Below are 27,939 nucleotides of genomic sequence, written 5' to 3' on the forward strand. Positions count from 1 at the left end.
ATGGCGAAGGTTTGAATTATGGCGTTTTATTAAGAAACAGGAAGTTGGTGTTATAGGCAGAAAAAAGGCTATGAATTGGATGTAATTTGGCAGCTACATGTGGATTTGCTTCTGCTAGTCAGAGACAGAGCTCTGGCCTAAGGTGTGGCGTTGGGACTCTATAGTGCCACCTAGAAGCATGTTATCTGTTATGGTTGACACAAACATTCACTAAAATTAACCAAATTTGGTGGACTTGTGTGTTATTGCTATGGCTAGTCAGAGACAGAGCTTTGGCATAGGGTGTGGCGTAGGGACTCTATAGCGCCACCTACTGCGTTGTCTGTTGTGGTTGACACAAACATTCACGAAAATTAACCAAATTTGGTGGGCTTGTGTGTTATTGCTATCGGTAGTCAGAGACAGAGCTCTGGCCTTGGGTGTGGCTTAGGGACTCTATAGCGCCACCTAGTGCGTTGTCTGTTGTGGTTGACACAAACATTCACGAAAATGAGCCAAATTTGGTGGACTTGTGTGTTATTGCTATGGCTAGTCAGAGACAGAGCTCTGGCCTCGGGTGTGGCTTAGGGACTCTATAGCGCCACCTAGTGCGTTGTCTGTTGTGGTTGACACATACATTCACGAAAATGAACCAAATTTGATTGGCATATGTGTTATTGCTATAGCTATTCAGAGACAGCGCTCTGGCCAAGGGTTTCTTAGGGACTGTATAGCACCACCTAGCGCATTGTCTGTTGTGGTTGACACATACATTCACAGAATGAACCAAATTTGGTGGGCTTGTGCCATATTGCTATCGATAGTCAGAGATAGAGCTCTGGCCTAGGGTGTGGCTTAGGGACTCTATAGCGCCACATAGCGCATTGTCGGTTGTGGTTGACACGTACATTCACCCAAATGAACCAAATTTGGTGGACGTGTGTGTTATTGCTATAGTTATTCAGAGACAGAGCTCTGGCCTCGGGTGTGGCTTAGGGACTCTATTGCGCCACCTAGCGTGTTGTCTGTTGTGGTTGACACATACATTCAGGAAAATTGACCAAATTTGGTGGGCATGTGTGTTGCTCATGCACATGCCCACCAACACGCACATGTTGCTTTGATAGATTCCGAAATGTCACAGGTCTCCGCACCGCAGGTGCTCGGGCCCGCCATCGCCGCTTGCGGCTATATTTATTATTATTCTCTCTTCCTCTTAGCCCGTTTGGCCGTTTCACCAACTTGGCATGCTCCAAAACTCTTGTAATTTAAGAGGCATATGTAGAATTGCATTTGATACTCAGAGACAGAGCCCTGGCCTAGGGTGTGGCTCAGGGACTCTATAGCGCCACCTACCGCGCTGTCTGTTGTGGTTGACACATACATTCACGGAAATGAACCAAATTTGGTGGACATGTGTGTTGTATTATTCTGAACAACTTTTACATTTACACTACATAGTGAATCTTAAACAAATTTGAGTTATGATTATGATTATGATTTTTGCACATCATGTATTTTGAAACACTTCTCCTAGACGGTTTATCGAAATCATGTCATATGAGCAGTAAAAGGATCTTGAGGGGTTGCTCGAGAGGAATTGCGAACAGATTTTTGAATTTTCGAAGCATATCGAAATGGCGACGGTTTGAATTATGGCGTCTTATTACAAAACAGGAAGTTGGTGTTATAAGCAGAAAAAAGGTTATAAATTGGATGTAATTTGGCAGCTACACGTGGAATTGCTTCTGCTAGTCAGGGACAGAGCTCTGGTTTAAGTTGTGGCTTCGGGACTCTATAGCGCCACCTAGTAGCACGTTATCTGTTGTGGTTTACACAAACATTCACGAAAATGAACCAAATTTGGTGGACTTGTGTGTTATTGCTATCGCTAGTGAGAGACAGAGCTTTGGCCTAGGGTGTGGCTTAGGGACTCTTTAGCGCCACCTACTGCGTTGTCACTTGTGGTTGAAACATACATTCACGAAAATGAACCAAATTTGGTGGGCACATATGTTTTTCCCATCGCTATTCAGAGACAGAGCTCTGGCTGAGAGTGTGAATTAGGGACTCTATAGCGCCACCTAGTGTGTTACCCATTTTGGGTTGACATTTACATTCACGAAAATGAATCAAATTTGATGAGCTTGTGTGTTATTACTGCCGCTAGTGAAAAACAAATATTGGATGACAGATAAAAACACTGTTATTGGTTAGCCAATTAATATGCACAGACATATAAGAAGTCCGTTTATTGCAGTATATCAACATAATACATTGGAATACAGTAGTCATTGATAGTGGGCGTTAGGGATATTATGTGTGTGTGGTAGTGTATAGAGATCTATTAGTCTTGCTTTTATATGTGGTGGCTTTGAGCAAGGACACTGCAGGGAGTTGAACCCCATTCCACAAATGTGAAAGTACCACTACCAGTGTCTTTTGCTTTTTTAGCCAGTGGGGAAAGCAAAACATGAATGCATCATCATGATGGTAAAAAGTGTTACATGTGTTGGGTAAGGATATGTGTGGTGGAATGTTCTAATAAGAATAATGCTGTATCCATTGGCCATGATGATGCATTTATGTTAAAGCGAACCCTTGGTGTATAACTAATCTAACATGTTACACCAGAAATATAGGCTAATTATCTACAGTACATCATATTAACTGATGGTTGACAGAGCAAAATGGATTGTTAAGCAAAACTATATTCTGTATATTTTTGTGCAGTGCAACACAAAGTTATTTTTGCGATTAAACTGGGGACTGACTATGGCAGACCCAGTTCCCATCCTCACAAAAAAAGCTTGGTTGGAATGGTATGTAATATCTAGAATGCAGTTGAGTCACACAATCATGATTTATTAGTTAAGTTTGCTTATATCAACGCATAGAGACAGACACAAATGACACACAGGTGTGACACCTGTTGTACCTGCTGACGTTTCCATGGTCATGGACACGCAACAGGCACAGGTAAGATGCAATACATACTCCTTAGTAGTTTGTAGTCTACATATAAGCTGGGACAAAACCAGTCAAAATTAGTGACGTGTCAATATCTTTATCAATGTGTAACAGTACATAAAATAGCTTCATGAGCTGAAAAATATAAAGGCATCACTTGTGTGTGTATTTTATATGTGGATGTGTTTTTGATATACACATGGTCTATTAATGTACCAGCTTCTGTGGTTGATCCTGAAACCAGTTGGGTGTAATTATTGGTTTCCATGAACTTAATGTGATCATTAGGTTTGTTTACATCTACATTGAAGTCTCCCAACAAAATGATGTTATCACTCAACACTGTCAACGCATCCATCAAGTGTTTGAGATGTTTTTGGAATATACGCAAATTATATGATGGAGGTCTGTAGATGACCACTAACAAAAGTTCAGGGTCTTTTATTTGTAGAACTATACATTCCAAATTACAAACAGGAAAAGTAGGAAACTGATACAATCTGGCAGAGTGCACATACATCCCAACTCCACCATGTTGTTGTGTGGCCAGGGCATGAAATTCACGACTAGAATGAGCATATGACAATCGTCTTGGTTTGTGATGAAAACAGTATTCTGTTATGGAAAGTCTTTCAGGACTACAGGAGTCACCTAGCCATGTTTCTGTTACTGCGACACAATCAGGATGTAATGCTGCAACAATTGCTTGTAAGTCTTGAAAATGTGCTTGTAAACTTTGTACATTTAAAAGATAAATGGAAAAGCAGTTAGACATAGGTTTTTCAATGGTGTTTTCACACAAAAACTTTGGCATGCTTGCAATATGTTGGGATATGTGCTGATTACAATAAATAGCTTTTTCAGTGAAATCACTGATGATCAGACCATCAAGAGAGGTAACTCTACTCAAAGCTACATATGCCTGTCCAGGTGCAAATATTTTGTGCAAAGAAACCACAGCCTTTGCGAGTGTTAAACCTTGGACTTTATGTACAGTTATTGCCCATGCTAGTCTCAATGGGAATTGCCGACGCAATCCACCTTTGTAATCAACTCGCTCTTCTTCGAGGAAGATAGGTGTAGCCATGTGTAATTGTGAGTTATCTGAAATGTATTGTTTACGTCTCTTTATACCTATGTCATCATCATCAAATTTAACATATACAGAGGTAGGGAATTGACTTCCAGGCTGAATAGCTACATGCACCACTGAACCACACACACCATTAACTAAACCATCTGATACATCAATGTTTTTAATCAACATAACACGTGCCCCTTCACCTATGCATAACTCTTCCAATAAGTTTGTCTGACGTACTGAACTATGTTGCCCTTGTTTCAACATTGTCTTCCCTGTTTTGTGGTTTTTAACATAGTCTTGAGCTTTAATTGAAACATATTCCTTACAATTTTGACATAACTGTTGCAAGTTATATTCCTGTACTTGAGAGTTTGTAGAGAATATATGCAGAGCTGGACTGTCCTCACCTGTTTCACGACTTTGTAAAAGTGCAATGTCTTCTTGAAGAAGAACATTAGTCTTAACTCGTGTGCGCAAACGATTCAACAGTTCTGCAAACTGTGTATTTTTTTGACGAACAACAGTATGTAGTTCAACAACAGAAAAAAGACTATTCCAGAAATTAACATTTGATGTGTCCATATGTAATGGTGTACCTCTAACTGGACTTAACTGAAATAGGTCTCCTACAGCAATCACGCTAACATTCCCAAATGGGTACGAAGTACCAGATTGTTTTATTTGTCTGAGTCTACCGTGTACATAAGCTAATAGTTTATGGTCAACCATGGACACCTCATCAATGACCAACAACTTTACATTGCCTAGAGTTGCTCTTAGGGTATTAAGTTTTTCCTCACCAAGAGGGGTGTATGGCAATTTTACATCTGTCCCTATGCAAAATGCACTGTGAATGGTTGTGGCTTTTAAATTATAGGCAGCTATACCTGTGGGAGCAGTTAGTAAAACACACAAATCATCTGGATTTTTGTTTTGTTGACACAGAATACGATTGCATTCATACTGAATTGCTTTGATCAAATGGGTTTTCCCAGTTCCTGCTCCACCTGTGATAAACACATGAAGAGGTGGCGGTTGTTTTCCCTGCACTTTCTCTAAACACCATTGACGTATCTTGTAAAATATGGACAGCTGTGCTGTATTGAGTGACCTAATTAATGCTAAACCCTCAGCCCTACCTAAGGATCTTTTTTGGTTTTCAAAAAGAAAGTGTGGTGAAGAGTTATTTTCCAAGTCTGCAATGGAATCTACTGGGTCATTTACTAAGTCCCCCTGATTTTTACTTTCCAATTGACATTCTAACCTGTCAATTTCTTGTTCAGGACATAGTTGACCCCACGCATCTTCTACAACAGCATTTTCTAGTTGTTGCTCAGCTGACTGTAATATCTCCATATCCACTTCAAATTGACTTCTGATTTGATCTACCAGAGTTTTAACAGATGTTAGTATGCCATCAGAAAGAGACACATGACCAAGTTTGTAAAATTCCTCAAAGCTGTTGAATCCTGGTGGTTTCAATTGTATGTCTTGTCTATATGGTAGAAAAAGTTGTAGACTGGTTTGGTGGAAAAGTTCTGGACTTTTGGTTTCTGAAAAACTTGCGTAACGTATAACAGCAGGTTTTGTACGAGTTCTACGAACAACATAACCCAAATCGTTTTTTAACTGTACTTTGTTTCTACATTTTTCAGTTGTAGAAAGAACCCTATACTCAGATGCAAATATTGCTAAAGGCATGTCCTGAAATAACTTGTCATCAGGCCTACTTTTATACCTGTCTATGATGCTTGTCATCCACATATCATTAGATAACACAGGTCCAGTATCAGCTCGCGCTTGTAGAACAGCTAAAGGAAGACTCATTTTGACAACATTGTCACCAGTGGGAATGAACATTACTTTACGTGAACATTCTTTCAAATGCATATTTGTTAATCGATAAACTGCCTCCTGCGCACTTATGTCACGATTATGCAAGTACACACTGCCTATCTTCTTAAGTGCACTTTTTGCATCAAGGTTATGTTCTTTTTTTGCTTCCCTTTGGGCATTACTTAGGAGCAAACCCATCTCTCTTTCTGCTTTAGATATGTAAGATATTATGTACACAATACAAGCGTATGCATCCACAACATACTGAATATCCATATTGGCATTCCAGCATTTCAAAAGGGACTTATTATACTGATTTACCCACACGTGTTGTGGTTGCCTTTTCAAAACAACTTGAGTTTTGTTTCCATGAACTGCATATGCGGTTTCAAATATCTCTTGGGTTATGCCTACAGAGTCAAATAATGAATCAGTTGAGCTGAAGTTGTTATCACCATTTTCTATAGCATCTTTAACAGATGATAAAATTTCTTGTGCCCTTTTTTTCTCCATTTTATATTCATTATTAATACCACAGTCACATTTACTAGATATGTCACATTGACATTCTCTGTTTGCAACAACAATCTTAGGGCATTGACATACATCTGGTTGCTGACATTTGCATGTGTTGATGTTCATGTCTTCATCCTTCTTATGGGTGATGAAAGTACGTGCAGACGGAGGTTTTGGGAAATTAAATCTACAAGTTGTACCTTTCTTTTTACAAGTCTTTGAATGCTTCTTGCTATGCTGTTGGACAGCTGATGCGATTTCATATAACTGTGTATCCTCAGAATCTAACTCACATGTAACATAATTGTCAATAAAAGCAATAACATCCTCATCTAACGCTTTGTCTATTTGAGGGGCATTCTCAATCCAAAACAGACAATGAACATGTGGAGATCCACGTTGTTGGAACTCAACTCTATAAAAGTAATCCACAATTTTACCAATTGGATTTGCTGGTGACATAAGCACACCTTTTAAAAAACAATGCCATCTGTGATCAAACATTCGAGCTGCAGTGACTGGATTTTGGCGCAATAACTCACACTTGTCTGCCCATTGCAAATCCTCAAGAGTTTCATGTCTGCCTTCTTGTAGTAGAAGAGTTGACAGCAAATTTGTCCAACGCATGTCGGCAGATGAAAACGAACAGAACCAAGTTGGAATACCTAATTGCCGAATTAATGCAAACAAATCCTTTTGTGCAGCCTGCCAGAAAGCAGGTGTGCCACGAATGGGTTTTAAAAACCTATAACCCTCATCATTTTGAAGCAGAGATTGTAAACTCCCCTCATCTTTCAGTACATTTGAATCAACAATTGTTGGATTTTTCCGGTGTTTTCCTTTTCTTAATGCTATGGACACATTAGATACAACTTGTTGTATCTCAGATAAATACTGGGCATAAAAAATATACTCAACATTTTTAGCAAACCTTTTATCTGCATTTAACACTCTCATGTTAAAATATCTGGACAAAGTTATTTGTGATTGCCTTTTGTCATGGTATGTATGTAACCCATCTGGAAACAATGCAGGAAAACATTTCGCTTCATTAGCTTTATCCATTAACATTTTGATGGGACTATTACCTTCACCTGGCGCTAGATGCAAAATTTTATCTAAGTAATGATCCAAAACCTCTTGCCCAATGTCCACTGGCTGCAAACATGTATCCATAAACATACAATATTGCTGTCTATCATGTAGTAACTCGTCCTCAGTCCCCTCATTGTCTAATGCTTGATCTATATGAACATCATTATGTGTTTGTTGTGCAAACACATTTACCCAATCATTATTAAAATCAATGTCTGAATAATATTTATTGTTCTCTTTCAAAAAGTTAAATGCATTTAATACATTTGTTGAATTCACAAACTCATATTTGTAATGTCCTTTATATGTTAATTTCCTTTTCAATTTAACCGGTAAAAGCGAATTTTCCACATCAGCTCTTGGCAAAACTTTTGTAGTCTCAACTATGTTTGCAGGAACACAAGTTACTGGGCCATGCACACCATTTTGCCCTCCTTTGGGTAATGCTAACAGTTTCATGAAAGGGATATGTAAAGCAACTAAATGTTGTTCTAAGGAATTTAAAGTGCTCAACTCACTAGGAACATTTGAAAGAACCATGTTATTGTGAACACTTTCAACAGGAATTTGGCCTTTGTTTAATTTACAATGACAAGTATGACATATCCACAATTCACACCTAGGTGTATTTTTCCATTTACAATCCTCACAACAAGAAGCATTGCAAATGTGCAAATAATCTTTGGTTATGCATTTTGCAGCAACATCTTGTGCACATGTAGACTTCATATATGTTTTTTCATTGCAATGCCTCACCTGATCTTTAAAAAGCAATCGATGACACACACAACAAACATAACTTGGTCCATCTTTCACTTTTTCCAGAAAATGTAACATTACTGAATTGAATTTCTGCTGCTCTAGCGTGTGTTTGACTTTTCTGTTCTTATTTTCAACATACAAATACTGCTTCAATTCTTTATTTGAAGCATATTTCAATATACTTGCATTTTTCACAGTATTTCTATGCAACTCATTTTTCTCATACTTTTGCTTACTTGCAGTTTTCACTCTAGCTCGAAATTGTGCATTTTCCTCATATTTCTGTTTACTTGCCATTTTCACTCTAGCCTGAAATTTTGCATTTTTTTCATACTTTTGTTTACTTGCCATTTTCACTCTAGCCTGAAATTTTGCATTTTTTTCATACTTTTGTTTACTTGCCATTTTCACTCTAGCCTGAAATTTTGCATTTTTTTCATACTTTTGTTTACTTGCCATTTTCACTCTAGCCTGAAACTCTGAATGTTCCTCATACTTCTGTTTACTTGCTGTTTTCATTCTAGCCCGAAAGTGTGCATTTTCTTTATATTTATGAATACTTGATTTCCTTTTCTCAACTCTGTATTGTGTATCTTCATGGTATTTCTTAAGATTTGCTTTTCTTGTTGACTCATTAATAACACGCCTTACCTGTACATTGTGCTGATATCTCTTTAAAAATGATTGTTTTTTGCATGTTCTGTATTGTTCATTTAATGCATATTTCAGGTTAGCTTGCTCTAATTTCTTCAATCTTGCATCAGAATTAGCATGGTACTTCTTACGCATATTTACCTTCACACAATTTCTGTATTGCTCATTACTTTGATATTTAAACTTTTTTGGAGAAATAAGCTTATTCTTTAACATTGACATCAATTGTGATACTTGATCAATACTGCTACCTTCATCTATCAACACCTCACAAGACATTTCTTCAAAAGAACGTTTTACTCCACGTGTAATACATCCTATCTTAATCAAGTTCACTTCATTCTGGCAAGCCATAAGACACCCTTCCCTGTTGGCAGTTTTAATACAAATTACCACACCATACTGCATATTTGAATGATTAAGATATATCCCGCCTTCAGCCTTTGTCCCACCAAAACAGCTATATGCAACCCACATTTTGCCATTAAAAATATGAATTGGCACTTGCAATAAATCACACATCAGTTGTATCTCAAGTGTTGTTACTTCAGTTTTGACATAATTTATTCTAGACGTGTTAATATATTCAACTACACTGTTGTACCTTCCCTTTAATAATGTATGGCATAACGTGGGATAATCTTTCATATATTTGACAACAGCAAGGCGTAATTTTCTATGATTTGCTTCAGTACCACTCAAAACATGACTGATTGCTCTGAAAAACCCATTGCCATCTGAAGTCATGGCCTTAATGTCACAAGGATTGCCTAAAGGTGAGCTTGAAACTAGCCTACAAGGTAGGACTATATCCTTCTGTTTGTTATGCTCAAGCTTAAGTCTTTCACACAAACGTTCTGTAATCACTGTACTTATAGGGTTAAACTCATCATGTAATGGTTTCATCACATCAATATTCATGTCTATTTCTTCATCTGCTTCCTCTTTTTCTGTAATCTTTACAGTACTGTGCACCTTTCCAACATATTCATTTTCTGAACTTAACCCTACAGTATCATGTTGCATATGTTTAACAATGCTGTTCTCTTCCACAACACACTTGTTATTGCTTATTTCAACAACATCCTGAGGCACCTCAGCCTCAAACCATTCACTCTGTCCGTCTGTTTCAACAACATCAAAAACATTTTCATCATGCATCATACAAGTGATAAGTCCTTTCTCAGACACTGGTACTGGTAAACGTCCTGGACGTGCATTGAAAGTCATTGAATTTGAAGACAATTCACTTACAACCTCCACATCATCTTCAGACAAAGATAGATCATCATCAGAAACTACATGACTCTCTTTGCCAATTACAGGGAACTTAGGCGTGAAACTAGACGGGACATCGTCAAACCCATCCCTACTTGCAACATGAACAGAATCAACAACATCATAGTGACAACCTCTAAAATGGTCCAGGTAAATGCCTGGAGTCAACTGTGTACTGTTCTGGCATCTGAATTTCAACCACTGCTTATTACTAAATGTGTATATATCCACGTTCAAAAACTGAGCCATCATGTGCATTTCTACCTCCGTTGCCCATGTGCCCAAGTTAGCCATTCCTGTACTTGTAATGTAATCTGCAACTGAACGTGACCCTCTATCCAGAATACACTGATCTTCGTGTGACAGCATATATTTTAATACACTCTCCCGCAGAATTGCGTGGTGATTCTGTGACCCACTTATGGAGAAACTAACACCACGAAAAAAACAATTGCCATCGCCAGCCATCTTTGTTATTTTACGCGGCTCACCAAGAAATGTCTTGTCCACATACTGTACATCACAATTGCCAGTAAAACGTATATTTAATTCCCCACACAATACCAAAGCTAAAGGTGATGGAATGGGGTTGAAATATCTTGTATCTGAAGACGATTCGCTCACACACTCAACACCATCTTCAATTACATCATTATCAACAACGCCGTCAATTGGCTTGCTAGATACTGGCAAAGTGGGCTTTCCACAAACCCGACCATAGTTTGCTGCGCAATTCACTAGCACGTCACCAACAACCTCCTGTCTGTCATTCGGACGTTTATCCACACACGGTAAGGCTTTGGTTGTTGGTGAATACATTCCACAAACCTGTGCATAGTTTCTTGCACGCCTCACCTGTACATCACCAACCACTTCGTGTCTGTAGCCCGTACTAGGCCTATCTACACATGCTGAAGCTCTGCTGGTCGATAAGGCTAAACCACAATGGCTATCAACAACATCTACGTTTTCCATCTCAACATTGGCATCTACCGTCGGGTTAATAGGTTGGCCTAGGACTACTTGTAGCTGTTCAGTGTCTACCTGTATACCGACCACGGTGAAATGTCTGGCCTGTAATGATCTCGACAACTTCTCCAAATGATACATCAAATCTTGGAAATTGGTATTAAACACAACCACGCTTGTACCCATCTCGGACATTAAACCTTGCGCATCACGACTGTTAAAATCCAACACCACCAGGTAATCGTTATGTCTCACAATCGCACAAACCTCACCTCCGAGATTTAGAACACAAGAGTCACTGCACAAAAGCTTCTCCTGTACACACTCGTACAAAGCATGGACTTCACCTAATCTAGAAAATGTACCACAATGCAATCCATCACACCGCACATTCACAGTGCGCTCAAACAACGTCTGTTTCCCATCAAATGCCATCATCTTTTCATCAACTGTTTGCTGACCATTTGAACATGCCACCAACTTCTTGCTCTCTGTAATTATATTGTCTATATCGTGGCTTTTCCAAGCGCACACAGCATCTAAACGGCTCCTCACCACACCTGCAATGGCACAACCTAAGCGAGTTACAAAGCCAGATTCAGACGTTTGATCGCTCACCTTTGAACCACGCTTAACCCCGCAAGGAGCTTGACGACTGCACACACAAGCCAATGTAGAAAAACCCATATTCTTACTGTGTTTGATGAAACCATCGCGTCTCATATTCTGTGACTTTCTTCTCGGCATTTCCGTCCCTCTGCAACTCAACCGCTGCTCTTCAAAGGCAGGAATCCAAATCGGCCAGAATGTTGAACTGTGTTAAAAATAGCAACCGTTTTCGAGGTACACTCCCAACTCGACCGCTGCTTTTCAAAGTCGCTTTAATTCAAATGTAGGCTATCAAACTGTGTATTTCCAAAAAATCCGTTTGTAAAACCGCACACGCAACTCACCCGCTGGTCTTCAAAACAAGTAATCCAAAAACCAACTGGCATGAAAGTAAGAATTACATTTTTCTGCAACCAACTATTTATCTCCTAAAGTTACCTGTAATCGTCCCCCTGCCCCGCCCCACCCCGCCCCACCCCGCCCCACCCCGCCCCACCCCGCCAACATGCCGATCAAACAATATCCATCTCCGTATAGGCTAGCCTACTGTTACCCAAACCAAAAAATCTCACAATGGTCCCCATTTCTTATCTGTAATCACCATCCTCACTAACACAGTTTATGCATTTTTCATGTTACTAAAGTGTTTTGACTTGCTTTCATGCACCACGCATAAAAACAATACTCTCCATTGGGGCAATTCAATTGCTATTGCAGCTTGTGTTTATGTGGTGGGTGTTCTGTTTTGAACAACATTTTGAGCCTTATAAGGTCAAAATGCACTTCTTTTTTTTTGTTTGTTTAACATCAAAACTGTTTTTCACCGACACCTACAAACATTTTTAGCTATGAAAATCACGTTGCAATTCCCGACAAGAAAAACAAGCATAACCTTACGCCTATGTTTACGTTCAATTTACGCACAATTGAAAGTTTTAATCACAGCACGACTGGTCTTCATCACATTTTTATAGCCTACCGATTGCTCACGTACACATACCATAACAAGAAATAACTACACAACCTCACATTGACAGAGCAATGACAATTAAAACATAGCTCTATGTGATTATGTGTGTGTTTTTTAAGCGTTGACTCAATATTCTCCTTTTATTTTTACATCAACACAATTTGACACTGGCACATACAAACTGACATCACTCCTAAACCAATGACAACGCACTCTGCCCACTACCTATTTGCACTGCCCAGCAAATAGCAGGCCATATAGCCTACCTCCACTACAGTCTCACAACACACCGTGCAAGACCCCCGCCCGTGCCTCTTGAAGATTCAGAACATTCTCGTTCAGCAAGATGCTGAACCCTCAACACACAGTAACCGCTGAAATCCAGCGACTTACACCTATGACCATTACCAACAATGAGCCGCGCATATCTACTCACCAACCTATTCATCAAACCTACACAACGTCAATGCAAGTAAAAACATCATCCAAAAGAGTTTGTATTAATCTACACACCAATTACTTCCAAACAAGCACTAAGATAGCGCCAAACAACAGATCTACTATCAAAACAAAAATGCAAATTGTCCGTGCAGCGCTAAGAGTACATTCTTCTACTGTTCCCCTGGTCGCATGCGCCATTGTCTCTTTGGTATTCTCGCAACAACGTCTAGGCCTACACCTTCTCCATTTTCTCGCAAGAAGACTAGCATATTAATAAAACTTCAAAACGCAAACTAAACGGTACAATACCAAATTCTCTCGTCTCTGTATAATTTATTTCAATGTAGAAATAAAACTTTAATTCCAATGGCTGTCGTTTATTTTGCTAAATAACAAGCGTCACCATTCAGTCTTGAGTCTTTACACGCTTTGGTTGTACGCCAAATAATGTCAACGTAATTACAAAAGGTTATTTCAAACAGTCCACACCCTATGCATTTTCTAGCAAAAGGCTCTCTATGTATGTGTTCACTTTTCACTTTCAAAAGGGTACCTGTGGAAAACCTTTCAAACAGTTACTGAGCTCACCTACTGTACACATGACCATGCACGTGCTTCAAGGTGTAATTCCATTTTCAATAGGAGAATGTGAAGGTAATGGCAAGTAGTTAATGCCTATTCCCAGACATACAAACTATTGTGTGCAGGAGGCCAACATCCAGGGTGCTATTAACACATTGGACCTATACCTGATTTACATTCTGTAGACCAAGTCAAATTCCACTGAGTGCTTACAAATGTAAATTCATTGTCAATAGGGAAAAGTGAAAGGTAATGGCTATTCATTAGTGCCTAAAATTCACAGACAAAAAAACTCTTCTGTACAAATGGCTCACATCATGGGAGATATAACCTGAATAGGCCTGTACCTGATCTACATAATGTAGACCATATCAAATTCCTCTGTGGGCTTAAAAGTGTAAATTCATTGCCAATAGCAAACTGTAAGACTTAATGTCTTGTAATTAATGGCAAATATTCACAGACATACAAACATACAAATCATAGATGACAAACAACAGGGTAAACTGACATTTTGATCTAAATTGAGTTATCACCTAAAAGCTCTCAATTAACTCTTTCTAACTGACAAAATGTATAGGGGTATATATTTCTCATTATAAAGTTATTGAACAATTACAAAGGTCTTTCATTGTGAAAATATAAAAGCAAAAACATTTGCTTTGGCCCTCCTATAAAGTTCACGAAATGTCACCCCGCCCATTGGCTTCTCAGCCCTCAAAATGTAATTTCAAGTAAAGTCAAGTCAAGTGAAGTTTATTTATATAGCACATTTCATACACAGAGGTCATTCAATGTGCTTTACATAAACACAAAACAAACAGTAATTATAGCAGATAAAAGCATAGATGGGCAAGGACTAGTAATAGTAATAAAAATAATAATAGCAATAATAATAATAATAATAATATAGAAAATAAAAACAAAGCATAAATCAAGATCAAATCAATAAGGAATAATTAACATAAAAGACTCCAGATGGAATAATTAAGAGACAGTTAGCAGAAAGCATCTGAGAACAATTTGGTCTTAAGTCTAGATTTAAAACAGGCTGCAGTTAGGGGCCTTTTTAATGTCAAAAAGCTGAGCCGCATAGCGGCTAAAAGCTGCTTCGCCATGTTTAGTTCTAACAGAAGGTTTTACTAAGAGGTTTTCTCCTGAGACCTCAGAGGACAAGAAGGTGTGTACTGCTGAAACATGTCTGATAGGTATTTAGGTCCTGCTCCATTTACTCATTTATAAACAATTAGTAGTGCTTTAAAGTCAACTCTGTGACATACAGGAAGCCAGTGCAGAGATTTAAGAATTGGAGTAATGTGCTCAGTTCTTTTTGGTTTTGTGAGAACCCTAGCTGCTGCTGACAATTTCATTGTCACGAGAAGAATATGACAAATAATCATTAATACTATATGCTTAAGATTCACAGCAAATCAACTCTCTACACATGTAATGAAGGTGACCAACATCCTGGGGTCTATTAACCAGTAAACACCAGTACAGTACCCATGGTTTACATTATCTGTTGTAGCTACTAGACATTCACCAGAAATAACCTACATTTGATGTTGCTAGTCCAACACAAAGCTCAACCCTACGGTGTTGTTTAGGGACACTATGACAACAACTACTCCATTGACTGACGTAGTCATTCCCAAACTTAACCAAATTCATTTAACATGTGTGTTATTCCTACCACTAATTAGGTACACAACTCTGCCATAGAATGTGGCTTAAACATTTATACATCACCCTGTAGCTCAAAAACCACACCATCACATATGTGCATTTCACACACGCAACGTCATGCTACAATATGTTTACTTTCCAACATATCCCATGTCGCTGACCGCAGGTGCTCGGGCCCGCCATCGCCGCTTGCGGCTATATTTATTAGGGCCCGAGCACCGAGGTGCGGCCACTGACAGTGGCTGCACCGTAGGTGCAAGGCCCTATTGTTTTTGATCAGATTATTAGGGCCCGAGCACCGAGGTGCGGCCACTGAAAGTGGCTGCACCGTAGGTGCAAGGCCCTATTGTTTTTGCTCAGATTATTATTATTATTATTATTATTATTCTCTCTTCCTCTTAGCCCGTTTGGCCGTTTCACCAACTTGGCATAAACCAAAACTCTTGTAATTTGGCAGGCATATGTAGAATTGCATTTGATACTCAGAGACAGAGCCCTGGCCTAGGGTGTGGCTCAGGGACTCTATAGCGCCACCTACCGCGCTGTCTGTTGTGGTTGACACATACATTCACGGAAATGAACCAAATTTGGTGGACATGTGTGTTGTATTATTCTGAACAAGTTTTACATTTACACTACATAGTGAATCTTAAACAAATTTGAGTTATGATTATGATTATGATTTTTGCACATCATGTATTTTGAAACACTTCTCCTAGACGGTTTATCGAAATCATGTCATATGAGCAGTAAAATGATCTTGAGGGGTTGCCCGAGAGGAATTGCGAACAGATTTTTGAATTTTCGAAGCATATCGAAATGGCGAAGGTTTGAATTATGGCGTCTTATTATGAAACAGGAAGTTGGTGTTATAGGCAGAAAAAAGGTTAGGAATTGTATGTAATTTGGCAGCTACACATGGAATTGCATCTGCTAGTCAGGGACAGAGCTCTGGCCTAAGGTGTGGCTTCGGGACTCTATAGCGCCACCTAGTAGCACATTATCTGTTGTGGTTGACACAAACATTCACGAAAATGAACCAAATTTGGTGGACTTATGTCTTATTGCTATCACTAGTCAGAGACAGAGCTCTGGCCTAAGGTGTGGCTTAGAGACTCTATAGCGCCACCTAGTAGCACGTTATCTGTTGTGGTTGACACAAACATTCACGAAAATGAACCAAATTTGGTGGACTTATGTGTTATTGCTATCGCTAGTCAGAGACAGAGCTTTGGCCTAGGGTGTGGCTTAGGGACTCTATAGCGCCACCTAGTGCGTTGTCTGTTGTGGTTGAAACATACATTCACGAAAATGAACCAAATTTGGTGGGCACATGTGTTATTGCCATCGCTATTCAGAGACAGAGCTCTGGCTGAGGGTGTGGCTTAGGGACTCTATAGCGCCACCTAGTGCATTGTCTGTTGTGATTGACACATACATTCACGAAAATGAACCAAATTTGGTTAGCATATGTGTTATTGCTATAGCTATTCAGAGACACGATCTGGCCAAGGGTGTCTTATGGACTGTATAGCGCCACCTAGCGCATTGTGTGTTGTGGTTGACACACACATTCACGAAAATGAACCAAATTTGGTGGGCTTGTGCGTTATTGCTATCGATAGTCAGAGATAGAGCTCTGGCCTAGGGTGTGGCTTAGGGACTCTATAGCGCCACCTAGCGTGTTGTCTGTTGTGGTTGACACATACATTCAGGAAAATTGACCAAATTTGGTGGGCATGTGTGTTGCTCATGCACATGCCCACCAACACGCACATGTTGCTTTGTTAGATTCCGAAATGTCACAGGTCTCCGCACCGCAGGTGCTCGGGCCCGCCATCGCCGCTTGCGGCTATATTTCTTATTATTCTCTCTTCGTCTTAGCCTGTGCGGCCCTTTTTCACCAATTTGGCATGCTCCAAAACTCTTGTAATTTGGTAGCTACATGTGGAATTACCGTCGCTACTCAAAGACAGAGCTCTGGCCACGGGTGTGACTCAGGGACTCTATAGCGCCACCTAGAGCGATTTCTGTTGTGTTTGACACACACATGCACGAAAATGAACCAAATTTGGTGGGCATGTGTGTTGTATTAATCCGAACAACTTTTACATTGAAACTATATAGTAAATATTAAAAGAATTTGAATTATGTGAGATTTTCTGATTTTTGCACATGATGTATTTTGAAACACTTCTCCTAGACGGTTTGTCGAAATCATGTCATTTTAGCAGTAAAATGATCTTGAGGGGTTGCCCAAGAGAAATTGCGAACAGATTTTTGAATTTCAAAAGTATATCGAAATGGCGAAGGTTTGAACCTAGGTGTCTTATAAAAGGAACAAAAAGTTGGTGTTATAGGCAGAAAACAGTGACTAATTTGGATGAAATTTGATGGAGTATTAGTTAGTGTGTTTGTAGTGACAGTCATATACAAAGTTTTGAATTTGGTGTTGTTTGTGATTTTTAAAAGCGCATTAATGATTGTGGTGGACACAGTTTTAGCTAAAATATTTTGAAGCGAGTTGATGAATAATGATAATCATATCAACCTATGCTGCAATTTCGACGTAAACCACATTAACAGAAAGTGAGTTATTTAGGTTTTCATATGACTATGGTCTCTCCTATCCGCTCCTTGCTGCCCGCGCGTGTTACACACAGAACTACCTAGCTGCTCCCTCACTGTGGATCACCCACTCTCCCCCTCCTTGTTTCTTTCCTTCCCCCCACAGTTATTCACACTTTCCCCTCTCTCCCAGCTGGATGTCTCTCTCTCCTCCCCCGCTCTCCACACAGAGACACAGACACAGACACAGACACACACACACACACACACACACACACACACACACACACACACACACAGAGTCAAGAATGACAGTGTGATGCAAAGTAAAAGGTAAAAAAAAGATCATGTGTATAAAGATTTTATTCAGGTTAAGTCATTTTTGTGATTGAATTGGGGACTGACTGAGTAAGACCCAAGTTCTAATCCTCATAAAAATTTGTCTTTGCCTTGTGTGTTGCCACCTCTAGTCTGAGACAGAGCCCTGGCCTAGCGTGTGGCTAAGGGACTCCTGGTCACTCACTCACTCACTCACTCACTCACACACTCACACACACACACACACACACACAATATTATTATTCTCTCTTCGTCTTAGCCCGTTTGGCCGTTTCACCAACTTGGCATGCTCCAAAACTCTTGTAATTTGGCAGGCATATGTAGAATTGCATTTGATACTGAGAGACAGAGCCCTGGCCTAGGGTGTGGCTCAGGGGGTCTATAGCACCACCTATCGCGCTGTCTGTTGTGGTTGACATGTGCATGCATGAAAATGAACCAAATTTGGTAGGCAGATGTGTTGTATAAATCTAAACATCTTTTACATTTACACTACATAGTCAATCTTAAACAAATTTGAGTTATGATTATGATTATGATTTTTGCACATCATGTATTTTGAAACACTTATCCTAGACGGTTTATCGAAATCATGTCATATGAGCAGTAAAAGGATCTTGAGGGTTTGCCCGAGAGGAATTGCGAACAGATTTTTGAATTTTCGAAGCATATCGAAATGGCGAAGGTTTGAATTATGGCGTCTTATTACGAAACAGGAAGTTGGTGTTATAAGCAGAAAATAGGTTATAAATTGGATGTAATTTGGCAGCTACATGTGGAATTGCTTCTGCTAGTCAGGGACAGAGCTCTGGCCTAAGGTGTGGCTTCGGGACTCTATAGCGCCACCTAGTAGCACGTTATCTGTTGTGGTTGACACAAACATTCACGAAAATGAACCAAATTTGGTGGATTTATGTGTTTTTGCTATCGCTAGTCAGAGACAGAGCCCTGGCCTAAGGTGTGGCTTAGGGACTCTATAGCGCCACCTAGTAGCACGTTATCTGTTGTGGTTGACACAAACATTCACGAAAATGAACCAAATTTGGTGGACTTATGTGTTATTGCTATCGCTAGTCAGAGACAGAGCTCTGGCCTAAGGTGTGGCTTCGGGACTCTATAGCGCCACCTAGTAGCACGTTATCTGTTGTGGTTGACACAAACATTCACGAAAATGATCTAAATTTGGTGGATTTATGTGTTTTTGCTATCGCTAGTCAGAGACAGAGCTCTGGCCTAAGGTGTGGCTTAGGGACTCTATAGCGCCACCTAGTAGCACATTATCTGTTGTGGTTGACACAAACATTCACGAAAATGAACCAAATTTGGTGGACTTATGTGTTATTGCTATCGCTAGTCAGAGACAGAGCTCTGGCCTAGGGTGTGGCTTAGGGACTCTATAGCGCCACCTAGTAGTACGTCATCTGTTGTGGTTGACACAAACATTCATGAAAATGAACCAAATTTGGTGGACTTATGTGTTATTGCTATCGCTAGTCAGAGACAGAGCTTTGGCCTAGGGTGTGGCTTAGGGACTCTATAGCGCCACCTAGTGCGTTGTCTGTTGTGGTTGAAACATACATTCACGAAAATGAACCAAATTTGGTGGACACATGTGTTATTGCGATCGCTATTGAGGGTGTGGCTTAGGGACTCTATAGCGCCACCTAGCGTGTTAGCCGTTTTGGGTTGACATTTGCATTCACAAAAATGAATCAAATTTCATGAGCTTGTGTGTTATTACTGCCGCTAGTGAAAAACAGCTCTGGCCTAGGGTGTGGCTTAGGGACTCTATAGCGCCACCTAGCGCGTTGTCTGTTGTGGTTGACACATACGTTCAAGAAAATTGACCAAATTTGGTGGCCATGTGTGTTGCTCATGCACATGCCCACCAACACGCCTCATGTTGCTTTGTTAGATTCCGAAATGTCACAGGTCTCCGCACCGCAGGTGCTCGGGCCCGCCATCGCCGCTTGCGGCTATATTTATTATTATTCTTTCATCGTCTTACCCCGTGCGCCCTTTTTTCACCAACTTAGCATGCTCCAAAACTCTTGCATTTTGGCAGCTACATGTGGAGTTACTGTGGCTACTCAGTGACAGAGCTCTGGCCTAGGGTGTGGCTCAGGGACTCTATAGCGCCACCTAGCGCGCTGTCTGTTGTGGTTGACACATACATTCACGGAAATGAACCAAATTTGGTGGACATGTGTGTTCTATTAATCTGAACAACTTTTACATTTACTCTCTATAGTAAATATTAGAAGAATTTGAGTTATGATTATGATTATGATTTTTGCACATCATGTATTTTGAAACACTTCTCCTAGACGGTTTATCGAAATCATGTCATTTCAGCAGTAAAATGATCTTGAGGGGTTGCCCAAGAGAAATTGCCAACAGATTTTTGAATTTCAAAAGTATATTGAAATGGCAAAGGTTTGAATTATGGCAACTTATTAAAGAAACAGGAAGTTTGTGTTATAGGCAGAAAAAAGGTAATAATTTGGATGTAATTTCGCAGCTAAATGTAGAATTGCTACTGCTAGTCAGAGACAGGGCTTTGACTCTAAGGTGTGGCTTTGGGACTCTATAGCGCCACCTAGCAGCGAGTTGTCCGTCTTGGTTGACACAAACATTCACGAAAATGAACCAAATTTGGTGGGCTTGTGTGTTATTGCTATTGCTAGTCAGAGACAGAGCTCTGGCCTAGGGTGTGGCTTAGGGACTCTATAGCGCCACCTAGCAGATTGTGTGTTGTGGTTGATGCATACATTCACGAAAATGAACCAAATTTGGTGGTTTTGTGTGTTATTGCTGCCGCTACTGAAAGATAGAGCTCTGGCCTAGGTTGTGGCTTAAGGACTCTGTAGCGCCACCTAGCAACGCGTTGTCTGTTGTGGTTGAAACATACATTCACGAAAATTAACCAAATTTGGTGGGCTTCTGTGTTATTGCTACCGCTAGTCAAAGACAGAGCTCTGGCCTCGGGTGTGGCTTAGGGACTCTATAGCGCCACCTAGCTTATTGTCTGTTGTGGTTGACACATACATTCACGAAAATGAACCAAATTTGGTGGGCTTCTGTGTTATTGCTACCGCTAGTCAAAGACAGAGCTCTGGCCTTGGGTGTGGCTTAGGGACTCTATAGCGCCACCTAGCTTATTGTCTGTTGTGGTTGACACATACATTCACGAAAATGAACCAAATTTGGTGGGCATGTGCATTATTGCTACCGCTAGTCAGGGATAGAGCTCTGGCCTAGGGTGTGGCTTAGGGACTCTATAGCGCCACCTAGCGCATTGTCTGTTGTGGTTGACACACACATTCATGAAAATGAGGCAAATTTGGTGGGCTTGTGCGTTATTGCTATCGATAGTCAGAGATAGAGCTCTGGCGTAGGGTGTGGCTTAGGGACTCTATAGCGCCACCTAGTGTGTTGTCTGTTGTGGTTGACACACATTTAGGAAAATTGACCACATTTGGTGGGCAAGTGTGTTGCTCATGCACATGCCCACCAACACGCACATGTTGCTTTGTTAGATTCCGAAATGTCACAGGTCTCCGCACCGCTGGTGCTCGGGCCCGCCATCGCCGCTTGCGGCTATATTTAGGGCCCGAGCACCGAGGTGCGGCCACTGAAAGTGGCTGCACCGTAGGTGCAAGGCCCTATTGTTTCTGCTCAGATTATTATTATTATTCTTTTTCCGTCTTACCTGTTTTTTTTTTTACACCAACTTGGCATGCTCTAAAACTCTTGTAATTTGGCAGCCATTTGTAGAATTGCAATCGAAACTCAGAGACAGAGCTTTGGCCTAGGGTGTGGCTCAGGGACTCTATAGCGCCACCTAGCGCGGTTTCTGTTGTGTTTGACACATACATGCATGAAAATGAACCAAATTTGGTGGGCATATGCGTTGTATTAATCTGAACAACTTTTACATTTAAACGATATAGTAAATCTTAGAAGAATTTGAGTTATGATTATGATTATGATTTTTGCACATCACGTATTTTGAAACACTTCTCCTAGACGGTGTATCGAAATCATGTCATATAAGCACTAAAATGATCTTGAGGGGTTACCCGAGAGGAATTGCGACCAGATTTTTGAATTTTTGAAGTATATTGAAATGGCGAAGGTTTGAATTATGGCATTTTATTAAGAAACAGGAAATTGGTGTTATAGGCAGAAAACAGTGACTAATCTTCATGAAATTTAATGGAGTATTAGTTAGTGTGTTTGCAGTGACAGTCACATACAATTTTTGATGTTGTTTAGTATGGTTGTGATTTTGTCACTTAATAGCATATTAATGATTGTGGTTGACACATAGTTTCACCTAAAATATTATGAGATGAGTTTGCAAATACTAATAGTCATGTTAATCTATGCTGCAATTTTGACTTTACACTCTTTAACAGAAAGTGAGTTATTTAGGGTTATTTGTCTGATGCCCTAGCGAATGAAACTCACTGTCTGTAAAACGTCTCTCACTCATTTGACATTCTGTTGTCGAGAGCACTGTCCCGCCCACTACACCATGTGATTTGTTGGTCAGTACACATCCAGGGAAGACTGTTCTCGTGGACTTATCCTAGAAACAGTGCAGTCATTTTGACTTTTTCTCTACGGAGTTATTCTTGACAGTAAGGTAACAGTTTGTTAAAACGCTACACTGAAGTTGTTAAAGCACAACTTTGCAAGCTATTATGTCTTGATCCGGTTCCATAAAGCGCTCGTTCCCTCTATTTAGCTAACTCCAAGTGATGCACGTTAGTGATATGATGTCTACTAGGTAGTTTATCTTACTTTACAACTACAGCCTTGATAGCTTAGGTGTCAGTCTAACTACTGAAACATAATCCAAACTCTCGACTGTTGTAAAACGTAACGTAAGTTAAAATGTGTCACAGTTTGGGAGTATCGTTTGGGAGTAGGCTAACGTTATAGCTAGGCAGGTTTTAGGCAAACACATTAACCAGAGTCCGTCCGTGGACTTATCCTAGAAACAGTGCAGTCATTTTGACTTTTTCTCTACGGAGTTATTCTTGACAGTAAGGTAACAGTTTGTTAAAACGCTACACTGAAGTTGTTAAAGCACAACTTTGCAAGCTATTATGTTTTGATCCGGTTCCATAAAGCGCTCGTTCCCTCTATTTAGCTAACTCCAAGTGATGCACGTTAGTGATATGATGTCTACTAGGTAGTTTATCTTACTTTAGGACTACAGCCTTGATAGCTTAGGTGTCAGTCTAACTACTGAAACATAATCCAAACTCTCGACTGTTGCAAAACGTAACGTAAGTTCAAATGTGTCACAGTTTGGGAGTATCGTTTGGGAGTAGGCTAACGTTATAGCTAGGCAGGTTTTAGGCAAACACATTAACCAGAGTCCGTCACGTTCGGTAATAAACAATTCTCAGTGCCATAACGAACGTCAAATAGTTGGTCTTTTTTTTTTTTTTTTTAAAAAGGCCTGTCGGAAAAGATTACAGGCACTCAGGACCAGCCGTAGTAAATTGGACGTTGTTTAAATATTGTCCTAAGCTAGCTATAGGGTGCCATTTTGGCTCGTACAAGTAGTTTAAACAGATAGTTCCGGTCCTTGAATATGAGTGGGTGAGTCAAAGATTGTCTAGTTGCTCTATAAACTGTCCCTGCTTGAATCGTGTTTTATGCATGGTTCTATGTTGTTGTAAATTTCAGTCAAAGATTGTCTAGTTGCTCTATAAACTGTCCCTGCTTGAATCGTGTTTTATGCATGGTTCTATGTTGTTGTAAATTTCAGTCAAAGATTGTCTAGTTGCTCTATAAACCGTCCCTGCTTGAATCGTGTTTTATGCATGGTTCTATGTTGTTGTAAATTTGCCAATAAACACACATCTTGACTGCATTTCGTAGTAACTTGCTACCACAACTAGCACACAAGTTAGAGTGGCTGCGTGTCGTTGCATGGCAATCATTCATATTGAGGGAATAGCCTATCTTGGCTGAAGTAGGCTTAATATTAGTCGTTGCTGTGTTTTTGATTCATGAAATCTTGCTACATCGATGTAGTAAACGTTTTAGAAAATCCATAAGCCACTCGACTGAGTGGGTTAGCCTGTAGTCTTTACTGTAGAACAGCTTCGCGATGTGCCAACGCAACTTGATGTTCGATTATAGCCTGCGTATAAACCAACCAGGGCCAGGGGGTTATTTGCTTATAAACCACGGTCTTTCAAGGTTTATTTCTTTAACAACTAGCCAATTTTAAAACGGTTTCGTTAAACTATTCAACCCATAGACTGTATATGATTCAACCTTAACACTTGGATAGTCATCACACGTCACCTCTTTCCTCTGTCGTGCACTTAAACGCATGATGGCAAAGCATCATCCTTAACTAACACACATCCAGTTAAGTCAGCTCTTTCATTAACATGATACATTGCAAGTTGATTAAATAAGAAAGACAAAAGTAGCCTAGCTAATGAAATGCTTTTGGATTTTTGTTGATGTTATTATACCATACCCCCCTTTCTTGTCAACTGAAATATCACTTTTACATATTGGTTATCAATCTCAATTTTAATTAGTAATTGATCAGTATCATCCCTGAAAAAGAATATATTGGTTGATCCCTAGTGTATGCATGTTGTGCAGTGGTGGTAAGGATGTTAAGTTAACTTGGATGAGGGTGAGGATGAGAGTTATTGCAATGTGTGTGGGTCGTGTGTTCATGTTCATAGAATGTGTATTTTTGGTAAGATTAGGGCTATTAGGTTTTTGTGGTAATGTGTAGAGTCTTCTACAACTGTTTTGTTTTTATATGTGGTGGCTATGAGCAAGGACACTGCAGGGAGTTGAACCCCATTCCACTAATGTGAAAGTACCACTACCAGTGTCTTTTGCTATTTTTTAGCCATTGGGGAAAATCTAATACATTAATGCAAAAGCATGATGGTTAAAAGTGTTGTGGTTGTTAGATGTGTTTAGATAGATGCAGTGGGGAGCACATGTATTTGATACCATGCTAAAACAGGAATATAAAATCATCATTTGAGAATTGATCTTAATGCCTTAATTCAAAAAATGAGTAAAAATCAAACCACCAAGGACACCAATTGTCTTTGTAATTGAAGAATGTATCATAAATAAATACAAGATTTCGTTAAATTATAGGGGGAAAGTATTTGACCCCCTATGTAACCCTATGGGAAGGCAGATTTTTATTTTTAAAGGCCAGCTATTTCATGGATCCAGGATATTATGCATCCCGATAAAGTTATGTTGGTCGTTGGAATTAAAATAGCCCCACATCATCACATACCCTTCACCATAGCTAGAGATTGGCATGGTGTTTTTTTCAGTAGGCCTATTAGCCTGGCTAATAGGCCTACTGGAAAAAGCACCATGCCAATCTCTAGCACCATGCCAATCTGTAGCTATGGTGAAGGGTATGTGATGATGTGGGGCTATTTTAATTCCAATGACCAACATAACTTTATCGGGATGCATAATATCCTGGATCCATGAAATAGCTGGCGTTAACAAATAAACATCTGCCTGCCCCTATGTTAATCCTATGTGTTAAATTCCCATAGGGTTACATTGGGGGTCAAATACTTCCTTCCCCTTAGGATTTAGGAAGAACAGTTATTTATTTAAGATATGTTTCACAAAGAAAATTAATGTACTTAGCAGTTTTATTTTTACTCATTTTGTGAATTAAGACATTAAGATCAATTGTCAAATGATGATTGATTGTCTTTTTAGGCAACTTCAGCATGGCATCAAATACATTTTCTCCCCACTGTATGGGTCTGAGGTAAGATAAAGGATACTTGTAGTGAAATATTCTAATATGAATAATGCTATTTATCATGGCCATGCTGATGCATTTATGTAAAATGTAACCCTTGGTGGGATTAAACCAAATTGTCACACCAGAAATAGAAGATGATAATTTACAGTACATCATATCAACTCAGATTGATAGAGCCAAATTGATTGTCAAGCAACACTGTATTTTGTATATTTCTGTGCAGGGCAACACAGTCATTTTTGTGATTGAACTGGGGACTGACTATGCCAGATCCAGTTTTCATCCTCACCAAAAAGCTTGGTTGAAATGGTATGTAATATCCACAATGCAGTGGACTCACACAATCAGGATTTATTAATTAAGTTTGTTTATCAACACATAGACAGAGACACAGATGAAACACATGTTGTACCTGTTCACGTTTCCATAATCTTGGACACGCAACAGGCACAGGTAAGACACAACACATAGTACTCAGTAGTTTTTCCATAGTTTCAAATAAGCAGGGAAAGCTTTAGGCAATTACTAACATCTCAATATATTAATCAATGTGTGACAGTACATAAAATAGCTTCATGAGTTGAAAAATATAAAGGCATCACTTTTGTGTATATTTTATATGTGGATGTATTTTTTATATACACATGGTCTATCAATGTACCAGCTTCTGTGGTTGATCCTGAAACCAGTTGGGTGTAGTTATTGGTTTCCATGAACTTAATGTGATCATTAGGTTTGTTCACATCTACATTAAAATCTCCCAACAAAATTATGTTATCACTCAAAACTGTCAACGCATCCATCAAGTGTTTGACATGTTTTTGGAAATTATGCAAATTATATGATGGAGGTCTGTAGATAACCACTATCACAAGGTCAGGATTTTTTATTTGTAGAACTATACATTCCAAATTACAGATTGGAAAAGTAGGAAATTGACACAATCTGTCTGAGTGCACATACATCCCAACTCCACCATGTTGTTGTGTGGCCAGGTCATGAAATTCACTGCTAGAATGAGTATATGACAATCGTCTTGATTTGTGATGAAAACAATATTCTGTAATGGAAAGCCTTTCAGGACTGAATGAGTCACCTAGCCATGTTTCTGTCATTGCGACACAATCAGGATGTAAGGGTGCAACAATTGCTTGTAAGTCTTGAAAATGTGCATGTAAACTTTGTACATTTAAAAGATAAATGGAAAAGCAGTTAGACATAGGTTTTTCAATAGTGTCATCACACAAAAACTTTGGCATGCTTGCAAGGTGTTGGGATATGTGCTGATTACAATAAATTGCTTTTTCAGTGAAGTCACTGATGATCAGACCATCAAGAGAGGTAACTCTACTCAAAGCTACATATGCCTGTCCAGGTGCAAATATTTTGTGCAATGAAACCACAGCCGTAGTGAGTGTTAAGCCTTGGACTTTATGTACAGTTATTGCCCATGCTAGTCTCAATGGAAATTGCCGACGCAATCCACCTTTGTAATCAACTCGCTCTTCTTCAAGGAAGATAGGTGTAGCCATGTGCAATTGTGAGTTATCTGAAATGTATTGTTTACGTCTTTTTATACCTATGTCATCATCATCAAATTTAACATATACAGAGGTAGGGAATTGACTTCCAGGCTGTATAGCTACATGCACCACTGAACCACAAACACCATTAACTAAACCATCTGACACATCAATATTTTTAATCAACATGACACGTGCACCTTCACCTATGCATAAGTCTTCCAATAAATTTGTCTGACGAACTGAAGTATGTTGCCCTTGTTTCAACATT

At 39.6% G+C, this 27,939-nt stretch overlaps 1 protein-coding gene and 1 long non-coding RNA gene across 2 annotated transcripts in view; both read left to right on the top strand.

Moving 5' to 3' along the window:
- LOC134079139 (rap guanine nucleotide exchange factor 3-like) overlaps positions 1 to 27,939 on the top strand; it is a 58,254-nt gene that overhangs the window by 13,494 nt on the left and 16,821 nt on the right. The gene's annotated exons all lie outside the window — the stretch shown is intronic.
- LOC134075880 (uncharacterized) lies at positions 22,951 to 27,886 on the top strand. Its single transcript, XR_009938505.1, has 4 exons — positions 22,951 to 23,397; positions 26,097 to 26,148; positions 26,369 to 26,454; positions 27,455 to 27,886. It is a non-coding gene; the product is annotated as an uncharacterized LOC134075880 (long non-coding RNA).

Source organism: Sardina pilchardus, chromosome 1 (assembly GCF_963854185.1).
Source record: "Sardina pilchardus chromosome 1, fSarPil1.1, whole genome shotgun sequence".
NCBI classification, from domain to species: domain Eukaryota; kingdom Metazoa; phylum Chordata; class Actinopteri; order Clupeiformes; family Clupeidae; genus Sardina; species Sardina pilchardus.